We start from the raw sequence: 13,350 nt of genomic DNA, 5'->3' as shown, positions 1-13,350 counted from the left end.
GCTCGCTACCATTTTCGCCTCTGGAGTGTTGAAGAAGAGACAGCTTTGGTGCTCCTTCTTGTCGAAAGAAAGTTTCATCGAACCAGAAGTTCTGCCTTGCTCTTCTCTCCTTTGGACAAGAAACACCTTTTTCCGCAAGAGATTGTGAGCGAGATCGCTCAATCTTTAACACAGAAAGCGACCCAGGATCTTTTATCACAGTCAGTGGAAGAAGCCCAAGAAGATACTCCGGTTCTTTCTGCTTCTCGGAGTGCTCCCTCCACGGAAGCTCCTAAACCATTTCGAGGGAGAGCTCCCTGTTCGATCTTTCTTCAGTTTCGTGGGAGAGGTAGAGCCTCTTCTAAAAACCACTCCCTCTTCCATCAAGAAGTAGGCCCGTAGTCCTCCCACACAGCAGTAGGAGCCAGATTACACCTTTTCTGGCAGACCTGGTTTCATCTCGGAGCGGATCCTTGGACGGTCCAGGTCCTGAAGGAAGGATACACCATTCCGTTCATCAAGCACACCCCCTCTCACAGAATTTCCTGTGAATTTGTCAGCCGACTCGGAGAACTCCGAAAAAGGTTTTGCCGCCCTCCATCAAGAAGTTCTCACCTTACTGGCAAAGAGGGCCATAGAGTTAGTGGACTCTTCCGCAGGAACCAGGATTTTACAATCGCCTTTTCCTGGTAAAGAAGGCCACGGGGGGTTGGAGACCGATGTTGGATGTCAGTGCCCTGAACGTCTTTGTCCTGAAGACGAAGTTTTCTATGGAAACGACCCAATCGGTATTAGCAGCGCTTCATCCTGGAGAATGGATGGTTTCCATAGACCTTCGGGACGCTTATTTTCATATTCCGATTCATTCGGAATCGAGAAGATTCCTGAGATTCGTGTTCCAGGCCGCATTTATCAGTTCAGGGCCCTCTGCTTTGGCCTGGTTCGACAGCTCCACAAGTGTTCACCAGAGTTCTGTCGTCAGTAGCAAAGTGGGCTTCATCTAGACGGGATACGCAATATCCATGTATCTAGACGATTGGCTCTCAGGCAAGGTCCAGACAGAAGTGTGTGGAGGACCCATACAAAAGACTTTAAGGCTGACGGAAAGCCTAGGTTTGCTAGTAAACAAGGAAAAAGTCATGTCTCACTCCTTCTCAGGAGGATAGTTTATTTAGGAGTGAGACTGAATTCAGTTCTTTTTCAGGCTTTTCCGTCTCTCCAAAGGATCGACTCTTGCCTGAACAAAATAGACGAATTTTTCCTCGTCAGACAAACTTGCTCGGCGAAATCAGTGGATGAGCCTTTTAGGAACCTTGGCTTCAATAGAGCAATTTGTAAGTCTGGGCAGGCTCAACATGAGACCACTTCAGTTTTACTTGAAGCAGAAGTGGCAAAGGAAGAAGTTCCCAAACTCCTTCGTGTTCCCCATCTCGGAAGGAATCAAACAGGACCTCCTTTGGTGGAAATCAGAAGGAAGGCTAGAGGAAGGCTTGTCTCTAAGCCAGTTGAGCCCAACCTTACGCTTTTGTCAGACGCATTGGACAAAGGGTGGGGAGCTACTCTGGGGAGAAAGGAAGTGTCGGGACTTTGGCAGATTCATCAGAGAAGCTTGCACATAAATCTAAAAGAGTTGAAGGCGATTCATTTGCTCTAATGCACTTCAAGACAGAGGTAAGAGGGAAAGTAGTGCTGGTTCAAGCAGACAACACCACGGCTCTCTCTTACATAAAAAACAGGGGGGGACACACGTTCGTTCTCTGTGCGAGGCGGCGAGAGACCTACTCATTTGGGCGAAAGAGAACAAGGTTGTCTTGAGCACAAGATTTATTCAAGGCTCGAAGAATGTAAAGGCGGACATTCTCAGCAGGAGAGGACAAGTCCTCTCCACAGAGTGGACGTTTACATCCTCAAATATGCAAGAAGCTTTGGGGATTTGGGGATGTCCTCAGTTGGATCTCTTCGCCACACAAGACGCTCGTCTACCACTGTATTGCTCCCCAGTTTCAGACGAGGAGGCGTTTACAGTGGATGCCATGCTTCTGGACTGGTCAAAATCTGGATCTGTATGCCTTTCCACCTTTCAAAATGCTAAGATTAGTTCTGGCAAAGTTCAGAGGTCATCAGAACTCAGGATGACCTCTGATAGCCCCTTTTGGCCGGCCAGGAATGGTTTTCGGATCTACTACTGCTGTTGACGACTTTCCGAGAGAGTTACCGTTAAGGAAGGATCTACTCAGACAGCCCCCACTTTCTGAGGTTCCATCACAACTTGTCCGCTCTTCGACTAGTCGCCTTCAGACTGTCGAGCATCTCCTCAGAAAGAGAGGATTTTCAAAGAGAGCTTCAAGGGCTATTGCTAGATCCAGAAGAGAATCCTTTGATCGAGTGTACCAAGCTAAGTGGGTCCAATTCAGAGCTTGGTGCAAGAAGAAGGAATTTCGTCTTCTAAGACCTCTATAGCTCAGTTAGCTAACTTCCTTCTTTTTTCTTCGTGAGAATAAGAAGCTTTCTACCCAGACAATTAGGGGTTATAGAGCTATGTTGTCTTCTGTGTTCAGACATCGAGGATTAGACATTTCTAATAATCAAGACCTCTCAGACCTGATTCGTTCCTTTGATTACGACCAAGACAAAGGAGTCAAGAACAGTAGCTTGGAACCTGGATGTAGTTCTTAAATGGCTGATGTCAGATAGATTCGAACCGATCTCCTAGCTAGTTCTTTTAGAGATCTGACCAGGAAGACACTTTTTCTTTGTGCTTTAGCATCAGCTAGAAGAATCAGTGAGCTGCATGCTATTGATAAGAGAGTTGGATTTGCTAAGGGCAATGCCATTTGCTCATCAATGCTGGGGTTTTTGGCTAAGAATGAAAATCCCTCACGTCCTTGGCCTCGTTCTTTCTCTATAAAGAACATTTCGGAGTTAGTGGGGCCTAATGAGCCTGGAATGTCTACTCTGTCCAGTGAGAGCACTTAGACATTATGTGCAAAGGACCAAAGGTATAAGAGGTTTGGTAGAGTGATAACCTGTGGTGTTCAGTGAAAGATCCTTCTCGTCCTCTTTCTAAAAATGCGCTCTCCTTCTTTTTAAGGAATTTGATTTCTGAGGCACACGGACAATGTCAGGACTCAGATATCAAAGTGTTTAAAGTCAAAGCTCATGAAATTAGAGCAGTGTCTACGTCTATGGCCTTTAGACGAATAACTGTCTTTGAAAGACATTATTAAATCTACATATTGGAGAAGCAATTTTGTCTTCGCAATCTCATTATCTGACAGATTTGCAAACCACATATGAAAATTGCAGTACATTGGGGCCATTCATTGTGACTGACACGGTATTGGGTGAGGGAGAGAAGGATGTATCCCATCCACTCACTAACTTTTCTCCTTGATTATGTTTTTTGTAGTTTTAAGGTTGTCTGAAGATACAGGGAGTTTTTTGAGTATCTTTCAGTCTTTTAATGTCTTGGTGTATTTCTTAAACGGTTGTGGTGATCCCTCGTTTTTCATTGTATATTTGTGGTGATTTGTACTGCGCCCTGAGCAGGGGCATTATAGTCTTGTCCGTTACGGTCTGTCCCTCAACGGCAAGTCCTCAACGGCAGTACTTATTATTGTGTCCGCGCACGGATCCATATATCCTGTCGTACAATAAAGACCAGCAGACTACAGAGCAGTAACCACTGAGTCAGCGGTCTTTAAAGGTAAGGAACCCTATATCTTTGGATAATTCCAACAGTTGTTATTTTAGCTGCCATTGTCCCACCACCTAAATGTGTCAATCAGCTATATGTAACCACGGGTAAGTTATATAAGTGAAAATGACATTTTTATAATAATATAAAGTTTCACTTATACTTACCCGGTGGTTACATAACGAAGCCCGCCTCCCTCCCGTCATATGGACAGGTAGGGCATGAAACTCTGATTTATTGTTGGAATGGTTACCCGGTACCCGGTAGAGGGCGGGAGTAGAGGGATCACCTGTCAAACCATTAGCGCTACCGCGAATTTCAAATTCTGCCGTGACGTCAGGAGACGACAGCTATATGTAACCACTGGGTAAGTATAAGTGAAACTTTATTTTCATACAATCAACTTACCTGTCAGATATATACATAGCTAAGACTCCGTCGTCCCCGACAGAAATTCAAATTTCGCGCCACTCGCTACAGGTAGGTCAGGTGATCTACCGGCCTGCCTGGGTGGCAGGACTAGGAACCATCCCCGTTTTCTATCATATTTTCTCTGTCGCCGGTGGTATCAACATTGTTGTTATTACCTCCTGACTTAGATTCATTTTTCAACATTTGATTCAACGTTTTTCGGCTTTTTGGTGACGTATTTGGATCGTGTTTTGGCATTCGCTACTGTGGACTGTTTTTTGGAATAACTCTTTTGGATTTTTCTCAGTATGTCTGATTCTAATGTGAGTGTGAGAATGTGTGTGAATGTAGGCTGCAGGGTGAGGATACGAAAGCTTCGGTTGATCCTCACACTGTATGCCGTAAATGTAGGGGGGTTCAGCGTTCTGCTATTAACACTTGCAAGGAATGCGAGGGTTTGGATGCAGAAGAGTGGAAGACTTTGACTTCTTATTTGAAGAAGTTAGAGAGGGATAGAGTTAGACGACTGAAAGGTGTGAGTTCAAGGCCTATTGAGCCTTTCACTGATAATTCTAACCCTACTACTGTAGATGCTACCTATAGATCTCATTCTCAGAGTGTCTTTTCGGATTCGGCATCGGAAATCGCCAATCTGAAAGCTACTATCAGAGACATGAATGTCCAAGATGGCCGACTCGAAAGGTAAGGCTAGTGAATAGTGAACATTTTAGTGAAGTGAGATCCTATCCAGTGTTGTGGAGGGGGCGTTTGATCGTCCCTGCGGCGCTCCCAGGCCTAGACCTCTTCCAAGCTCCCATGTCCCGCCCAGAGGAGAAGGAAAGTCGAAAGCCTTAAGGAGGTCGTGGGGAATCCCAACGGTCAGACGTCCTTCAGCTAGCTCTGCTTCATAGCAGCCAGCTCAAGGGCGCTATAGAAAAAGCGTCCTTCGCGAGTGTTTCTCGTCCTCTCCCTCTCTCACCTAAACGAGGGTGGAAGGAGTCGAACTTATCGAGACCGCTGAAGCGTCATATGAAGCAAGACATTGATTCGAGCCCAGAGCGCTTCTCGGATGACGCCCCGTCTGCTTTTAAGAAGGCGAAGGTGGCGTCAGCGTCACCTGACGCTTATGAGGAAGTACCCCATCATGCTTCTTCCCCGAGTGATGACGAGAGGCGTCATGCACTAGACGTGGGAGAAGCGTCAAGAAAGAGAATTATGGCGGTTCAGGAACAACTGTCATCTCTTGTGGGAGTTTTAGCGCCCCGTCGGAAGGACTGGACGCTTCCAATTAAGAAGTCTCGTCCTCTCGCACCTGCTCGAAGAACGGGGCTGACGAGAGTGTTGTAATACAAGAGAAAAACGAAAGACGTTCTTTTAGAAGTGAAGCGTCTTTTTCAAGCGGGACGCTCCGTCCAAAATTGTGACGCCGAGTAGGAAGCCCTTAGAGAGCGAAGCGTCTTCCAGACGCGAAGCGTCATCAAGACGTCAACAAGAGACGTCATACATGACGCTCGGAGAGCGGGAAGCGTCATACAAGACGTCTTCTAAAGCGCAAGGAGAAGCCGCAAGGTTGTGACGCCTTCCAAGTCGATCAGAACGTGGGGAAAAGGAAAGACTTTCATTCCCTTAGCCCCTCTCCTATCAGGAGTTTGTCTCCTCCAGAGGAAGAAAGCTCTGAAAGGAGAACGGAAAATCAGAATTATCACGAGTTGGAAGAAAACTCGGATGATGACGATCATGGAAGAGAGGGCTTGTCTAACTATAAAGTGTTGACTACCCTGCTTCTGGAGGAATACGGAGACAAGTTGACTCCGGCCCTGCTCTCCTCCTTCTCCGCGCTCGCTCTTTTCGAGTGCGAAGGCGAAGAAGCCTTCGTCGTTTTTTTCTGAAGATGAAGCCCACCATCTCGATGAAGCGGGCTTTAAACGCCTTAGACTCCTGGATGAAGTCGAAGAAAGACTTAGTCAGGACAGTATTTTGCATGCCCTCCAGCAAGGTTAGCTGGGAAAAGAGGCATATGGTACAAGACGGGGGAGGATATGGGTATCGCTCTCCCTTCTACAACAGAGGCAGACTTTTCGACGTTAGTTGACGCTTCAAGGCGTCCTAGTCTTAATTCTGCTCGTATTACATGGAGTATTTTAGAACTGGATCATCTCCTCAAGGGACTTTTCCATGTATTGGAAGTCTTCAACTTCTTAGATTGGTCCCTTGGGGTGATGTCCAAGAAAGCTCTCGATTCACAGGGAATCGAACCTGAAGCCCTGTATGCATTTTGTCTTGCATCGACAAAGCGGTACAGGATGTATCTTTTTAAGTCTCTTCATTATTTGGAGCAGGTCTTTTGAAGAAAAGGACGGTGTATGGCGCCTTCTTAACAAAGGCAGTCTCACATCCGCAGAGGGCAGCTCTACTGGATGCACCTCTGTCTGACTATTTGTTCCCTTCTCAGTTAGTGAAGGACGTGGCTCACTCTTTAACTGAGAAGGCGACTCAAGATCTTCTGACGCAGTCAGCTAGGAAGAAGAAACCTGCTTTTGTTTCTGACAAGAAAGAACCTAGCACTTCTATGCAGCCCTTTCGAGGTGGTCCGATCTCCAGACCTCCCCCGCAAGAAGGAAGGCTCCAGAGAAGAGAGGTAGGTCCGCCTTTCGTCCCTTTAAAAAAAAAACCAAAAAGGAAAATGAAAACATTTCTCCTCCAAGCCCACCCGTTAGGTGCCAGGCTCCTGCGACGCTCCCACGGCCGTAGACCTCTTCCAAGCTCACAAGCCCAGAGGAGAAGGAAAGTCGAAAGCCTTAAATTAGGAGGTTGGTGGGGAATCCCCAACAGTCAGACGTCCCTTCAGCTAGCTCTGCTTCGTTGCAGACGGCTCAAGGGCACTATAGAAAAGCGTCCTTCGCGAGTGTTTCTCGTCCTCTCCCTCTCCCTCACCTAAACGAGGGTGGAGGGAATTGAACTTGTCGAAACCGCTGAAGCGTCATAGGACGCCTGACAGGGATTTTAGTCCGGAGCGTTTTCTCAGATGACTCTCCGTCTTCTAGCAAGAAAGCGAAGGGGGCGTCAGCGTCACCTGAAGTGTACGCAGAAGTACCCTTTCCTTTTTCCCCACCGAGTGATGACGAAAGACGTCATGCACTGGACGTGGGAGAAGCGTCAAGAAAAATCATTATAGCAGTTCAAGAGCAACTGTCATCTCGAACGCAACGTCGGAAGGACGTGACGCTTCCAGTTAAGAAGTCTCGTCCTCTCTTACCTGTTCAACGACAAGTGTCATACAGACGGGGAAAACGGCCCCTTACTAAACGGCTTACAGAAGCGTTTAGTGCGAGGAGCGAGAACAGGTGCTTACGAGAGTTTGCGTAAACGCCAGACAGAGAAGGTAGGTAAGACGTCTTCATTTTTAGACGCGGGAAACCGGTCATTGGAAAACGGAGGGCCAATATAGTAGACATGACGCTCCGTACCAAGAAATTTTGACGCACCAAGGAGGACGCCTTTGGAGAGCGGAGCGTCTTCCAAGCGAGAAGCGTCATCGAGACGTCAGCAAAAGACGTCATCCATGACGCTTGGCAAACGGGAAGCGTCATGTAAGCATGAAGAGTCTTCTAAAAGTTCTAGAGAAGCCGAAAGCTTATGACGCCTTCCAAGACTATGAGAGCGGGAAAGAGGAAGGTTTATCATTCTCTTAACCCCTCTCCTGTTAGGAGTTTGTTCCGCAAGAAGAAGAAGGTCGGAAAGGAGAGCGAGTACGCTTTTAGATCCGAGTTGAGAGAAAACTCGGATGACGAATATAGTGGAAGAGAAGGTCTGTCTAACTAGAAGGTTTTGACTACCCTTCTTCTTGAGGAGTACGGGGACGAGTTGACGCCCAACACCACCCCACTTGCCTACATTCGCAAACAGGGAGGGACGCACTCCTCTTTCCTTTACGAGCTCACGAGAGACCCTATTACTTTGGACGTTATCACAGTAACATCTCCCTGATGACAAGGTTCGTACCGGAGGAGAAAGGAATGTGAGGGCGGACAGGCTCAGCAGGAGGAACCAGGTCCTTCATACAGAAGGGACTCTACACGAGGAAGTGTGTCTCGATCTCTGGTCTATGTGGGGAACTCCTCATGTGGAGTTCTTAGCAACATTCATTTCAAATAAGGCTCCCAGTGTTTTGCTCGGTCGTGGAAGATCCCAGAGCACTTATGGTAGATGCCTTCCGGCTAAAATGGGTATCGAGAGACGTTTATGCTTTTCCCCCATTCAAAATCCTGGGGTTAGTAATGAAAAACTTTGTGGCGTCAAAGGAGACGAGGATGACGTTAATAGCCCCCTTTTGGCCGTTTCCGGAGGAAGGGTTCAACGGAGGTGGTAGAGTGATCGTAGACTTTTCCAAGATCCCTACCCGGAAGGACGGATCTTCTCATACAAACATCAAACCTCTCCGCTCTCGCTCTGACTGCCTTTCGACTATCGAAAGACTTGTCAGAGCGAGAGGCTTTTCTCGCGAAGTAGCAAGCGCGATCGCGAGAGAACGCAGAACCTCCACTACGAAAGTATACCAGTCGAAGTGGAAGGTATTTAGGAGGAGGTGTAGATCCAAGAAGTTGTCCTCCTCCACTACCTCTATAGCGGAAATTTGCGGATTTCCTGCTATTCCTGAGAGAAAAATCTCATCTAGCCGTATCCACAATAGAGGAATATAGAAGTATGCTCCCGGCTGTATTCAGGAACAGAGGATTAGATCGGGCAGATAATGAAGATCTCCACGATCTCATAAGGTCTTTTGAGACTTCAAAGTCTAAGGAACCAGTACCTCCGAACTGGAACCTAGACGTAGTTCTAAAGTATCTGTCATCGGAAAGATTCGAACCTCCTCATCAGGCATCGTTTAGAGACATTACCCGAAAATGCCTATTCCTATTATCTTTAGCTACGGCAAAGAGAATTAGTGAATTGCATGCTCTGCAGGATGAAGTAGCATTCAAGGGAGACTCAGCGATGTGCTCGTTAAAGACCCTGTTTTTAGTGGGAAAACGAGAATCCTAGGAATCCCTGGCCTAAGTCATTCGAAGTCTAAGGCATGTCGAATCTCGTAGGCAGAGAAACAGAGAGGTCTCTCTGCCCTGTTAGAGCTCTGAAGTTCTACCTTCAGAGAAAGCATCAAATGGGAGGCTCTAGACAAGGTCTTTGGGGCGCGGTAAAAGACCCCACAAGACTGATGTCCAAGAATGCGCTGGCATTCGTTGTAAGAAACGTCATTACAGACACTCATAAGGCTGTCCTGACGAACAGTTACAACTGTTGAGAATAAAAGCTCATGAAGTTAGAGCTATAGCGACGTCTCTCTCGTTTCATAAGAATATGTCGTTAAAAACATAATAGATACGACATTTTGGAGATGCAACTCAGTATTTGCATCTCATTACTTGAAAGACGTGCGTGGGACATATGAGAAGTGTTTTTTCTCTAGGTCCTTTCGTATCAGTGGCGGATACGATTCTGGGTACGGGAGCCGACACCAATTCCTTAAACGTTTTATACTTTTCTTCCTTTTTGGGATATGGTCGAGTCTCTTCTAACAATAGAGGACTTAGGCTAGCACGGGCGGCCGTCTATGTTGTTCAGTAAGAGAATTCTTGTCATATCCAATTAGTTGAGTATAATTTTTGAAAATTATGTATGTGTGCGTAGTGATTTTGAGTTACGATTGTTGTGACGAGTTCGGGGATAACTCTTAACAATCTGTAGTTCTAACATATGGTTAGGATCAGGTGGTCGGGATTGGTTGTGTGCTCCTTCATAAGGTGTATTGTCATATAAGTGGATCAGCACCCATTGACAAAGTCCTTTTAGGCTCTGCCGAGTAAGTGGGTAAGACCCCATCGGCAGACCCACAAGAACTCTTGGCCATAGATCATATATCTCGCTAAAGTTTTCTTGAGGTGATGCAGACTACTGGGCAAACACCCACGAAGTCTACCACCTATCAGGTAGGAACCAAGGTTTTATTTATACCTACAACATATGTTGTTTACCTGTCTATTCCATATAGAAGCTGTCCTCTTACCTCCAACCGAAGGGTGCCAATCAGCTATGTATATATCTGACAGGTAAGTTGATTGTATGAAAATGATATTGTTATGTTTACAATAAAGTTTCATACATACTTACCTGGCAGATATATACAATTAAAGGCCCACCCAGCCTCCCCGCAGGAGACAGGTGGAAGAGAGAAAATATGATAGAAAACGGGGATGGTTCCTAGTCCTGCCACCCAGGGCAGGCCGGTAGATCACCTGACTACCTGTAGCGAGTGGCGCGAAATTTGAATTTCTGTCGGGGACGACGGAGTCTTAGCTATGTATATATCTGCCAGGTAAGTATGTATGAAACTTTATTGTAACATAACAATATCATATTATTATAAAAATGTCATTTGTATAACCTACTAGGACTGTCTCTGTAATCACATGTTTTTCTGTCAGGTAGACTGGAATGTTTATGTTCTCAGAATTCTTTATACCGCATTCTTATGCAAACAGTGAATTGGCATTACATAGTGAAATTGTGATGATTTTTGGCTGATTTTTTTCCTGTATGGTACAGGCAGTCCCCGTTTACTGACGGCATTGGTTAACGGTAATCCAGTTTTTATGAGGCTTGTTTAGCGATGCTCTTAACTGGATCAGTTAGCAGCGCTCAGCCAGGAACAAAACCCCCGCCGTTAACAGTGACTGCCTGTACATATTGCATTGTCATATGCAACAAGCAGAGATAAAAGCATAGGCTGTGTATAGGCAAAAGAGTATGTGAAAACTGAATGTCTTACTTCTGTACTATGATCATGTAAGAACTAAGCTGTTGAGGCACAAGTGTGGTTTTCTTGATGTGATGATAATAAGGATTGATTTGATTAGAAGATGAAAATTTTGTGAAATATCAGAAGATGCTTGGGGCCAGTAGATTACACAGACATTTTATTAGGGCACACTCCTGTTTTACAACCCCAGGCAGGAGATGCCACTGATGTTCCCAGACTCTTCCTGACTGCTTAAGCACCCTCCCGAGAATCTTGGTTGCTGTCCAGATCCACTACCTATTAAGCAGTATAGGCAGTCTATTAGTAGTCCCCAGCCTTCTTGTAGTTATGCTGTGGAACCCCTTTGGTCCCTGCCCATCAGCCATCCACTTCTGTCTACATGTGACAGTCTGAAGGCCTTCTCACTTGAGCACCCTCACCTGGCTTCCAAGTGCCCATCATCAGCTCACAAGGGTTCAATGTCTGCTTCCAAACATCTGGTACCAGCTCCTGAGAACCCAGTTCCCACTTCCAACTGCCAAGCACCCACCCCCAAGTGCCCACCTCCTCTTTCGTCTGCTCAGAGACCATGATCCCTTTCGCCTTTAGATCATGACGAGCTTACTCTTGTCTTCCTTTCTCTTGGGCTTCGGTTAACTATGCCTCCATTTGTAGAGAGATATCTCCTTGATTTGTCACTAATCTTGTCCTTTGCGGACAAAGACAATGGGCGGCGGGATTTTTAGTGATTATTGCTCTTGTCTTTGAATCTCTGGAAGAGAGAGCTCTGATGCCCCTACCCTACAGAAGGTCCGCCCATTTGCAATCAGCCTTTTCCTCAGAACACAACTATCATTGCAGAGTCCTCAACTCTAAGAATTTTATTTTTCCTTCTGCCAAGAATTTTCAGATAGTCTGCAAGTTTCTATAGATCGAATCTTAATGGATGACCCTCTGAGGACTTCATCGTCCACCATTGTTGGCCAAGATTAGGCATCATATGAGTCTTGCTTTTCATCCAGTTCCGAGGTTTCCACCATAGACAGTCACTGCAACGTGTTTTTGTTTCATCGTGCAGTTACGGTTGTTGTTCTCCACTTCCTTTCTAGAGGTAGGGAGGCTAGCTTCACCTCTCAGCCTTCATACATTTTCACTGTGGTTCCCTTTATCACTCCTGGCGCTAACCAACTAGCACCTGGCGCAGATTCCCAAATGCCGACCCCCTTCTCCAGAGTACTTTGCACCACTTGTGCTTGGCTTCCACTGCTGAGTGCCTAACACACACTCATGGACTAATTTTAGAGGATTATGTTTAACCTACAGAGTTGGCAACAGTCTGGTTTTGGACGAGGCCTCTTGTTTTTTTGCCACGCCTAGATTTTGGTGGATTACAGTCTTTGCAGCCCTTTTTTAAGTCTGCCAGATATAAGTTCAGTACTGCGTATAGCTCCACATGGGCCGCAGAGTTGACAGGAAGTCCACAATTTGTCTGCAGCCATGATCCTCCAAAAACAAAATAACTTCCTTGGTGGGCAAATCAATCAAGTTTTCTGGCCATGCAAATTTTCAGGGCTCTAAAGGTCTGGCAAGTGTATCAAGCCGTCAGAAGAGAGTCCTTCCTTCCGAGTGGGCCTTTGATCCCCTGATCTCTCTGGATCTGTGGACTCAATGGGGCAGGACAACTTTGTGCCTGTCTATCATTGCAAGGACCCTTCACCTTCTCTCTTGGATTCTCCAGTCTCAAACCCTCTGGTATGGGCAACATTTGCCATATACTACAAACAGATCCCTCTTGATCCTCCTCGCCTTACACATTCTTATGGTTCAGAGAAACCCTAATCAAGTTTCAGGCTCATTGTAGCATTACGATGATCCTTATAGCCCCATTCTGTCCTATGTAGAATGATCCTGCAGGGTCTTCCCCAACTGTTTCTCCTTGGTCAACCTCCCCCTCATGAGATACCAACAAGGTTGTCTTGCTCTTGCCCAGACAGGCCTTCCAAGCAGTCCAGGGGATGGTCAGTTGAAAAGGTTTTGAATGGCAGATTACCTCTTTACTGAGCAAGTCTAGGTTCTCTAGTTCTCCTCCATTTACGAGTAATAGAGCTATGCTTAACTCAGGTTTAAGCACAGGGCTAGATTTCTTCCAGATTTCTGTCCCTCTGTCAAGTCCTTCACTCATCCAAGCAAGGAAGAAATTGACTCGGATTGCTTGTTACCCTTGGGTATTTTAGCCAAGTTCAATGTCCCATCCGAGATCTGGATCCATTTTTTTCTCCTTTTTTCCAGATCATTACAGACTTCCTTGATTTCCAGGAGCACCCGACATCTCACGATCTCCTAATTCGCTTGGTGCCCAGATCCTCTGGTGCCAGCTCATGCACCGAGTATCCACTAGCTCCCAAACTCCTAGCTTTCCTGGCACCCAGCTCCTCTGGCACCAGCCATACTCCGAGTGTCTGCCAGC

At 46.3% G+C, this 13,350-nt stretch overlaps 1 protein-coding gene across 5 annotated transcripts in view; it reads left to right on the top strand.

The window, feature by feature from the left end:
• Positions 1–13,350, top strand: part of LOC135220005 (phospholipid hydroperoxide glutathione peroxidase-like) — a 99,476-nt gene that overhangs the window by 53,384 nt on the left and 32,742 nt on the right. The window lies entirely within an intron of this gene.

The sequence above is a fragment of the Macrobrachium nipponense genome, chromosome 1 (assembly GCF_015104395.2).
Source record: "Macrobrachium nipponense isolate FS-2020 chromosome 1, ASM1510439v2, whole genome shotgun sequence".
In the NCBI taxonomy this organism is placed as follows: domain Eukaryota; kingdom Metazoa; phylum Arthropoda; class Malacostraca; order Decapoda; family Palaemonidae; genus Macrobrachium; species Macrobrachium nipponense.
The sequence above is the reverse complement of the archived record's forward strand: the minus strand, read 5'-3'. Positions and strand labels throughout refer to the sequence as shown.